Consider the following 844-nt stretch of genomic DNA (forward strand, 5'->3'; position numbering starts at 1 on the left):
CCACTGCCTAGTGGGCGTCGCCCCTCTAGGCCACTGCCAGGTGGGCCTCGCCCCACCTGAGCCACTGGCCACTGGGCCCGACCCCCCCTGGCCCAATGATAAACGGGCCCCAGCGCCCCAGAACGTTTTACAAAAAAAAATAAAAAAATTAATTAATAAAAATAAAGAAATAAAGAAAGAAAATAAAAGTAAAAATAATTTTAATTAATTAATTAATTAACCAAATTAATTAAGTTAATTAATCCTGTTTAAATTGATTAAATAATAATTATTTAATTAAACACTAATTAACCTAAATAGTGAATGACAGGTGGGTCCCACTGGACCCACCTGTCTGGTTTGACTGGTCAGCCGACCTGTTGACCTGCTGACGTCAGCATTGCCTCATGCTGACGTCATAATTCATTTTTGCTTAATTTAAATAATTCCAGAAATTCAAATAAACTTTGAAAATTCATATCTTTTAAACCGTAACTCGGATGAAAATGTTTTCTATATGAAAGTTGCACAGAACGACGAGACGAATCCGAATACGCAGTCCGTTCGTCCACCACAACCCCCTAACCTATCGAACTAGCAACTTTCCCCCCCGGTCCGTCTGTCCGAAAACGCGAAACATTGGGAATACCTCCCGGATGTTCCCCCCCTTCGCCGGTACCACCTACTGTCGCGTTAGGGCACACCTAGCACCGCTCATTGTCATGTCACGCATCGTCATGCTTATGTTTGCATTGTATTTACTGTTTCTTCCCCCCTCTTCTCTCCGGTAGACTACGAGACCGACACTGCTGCTGTCCAGTTCGACTACGGAGTTGACGACCCCTCCTACTTGCCAGAGCAACCA

This window comes from Triticum aestivum, chromosome 4D (genome assembly GCF_018294505.1).
Source record: "Triticum aestivum cultivar Chinese Spring chromosome 4D, IWGSC CS RefSeq v2.1, whole genome shotgun sequence".
NCBI classification, from domain to species: Eukaryota; Viridiplantae; Streptophyta; class Magnoliopsida; order Poales; family Poaceae; genus Triticum; species Triticum aestivum.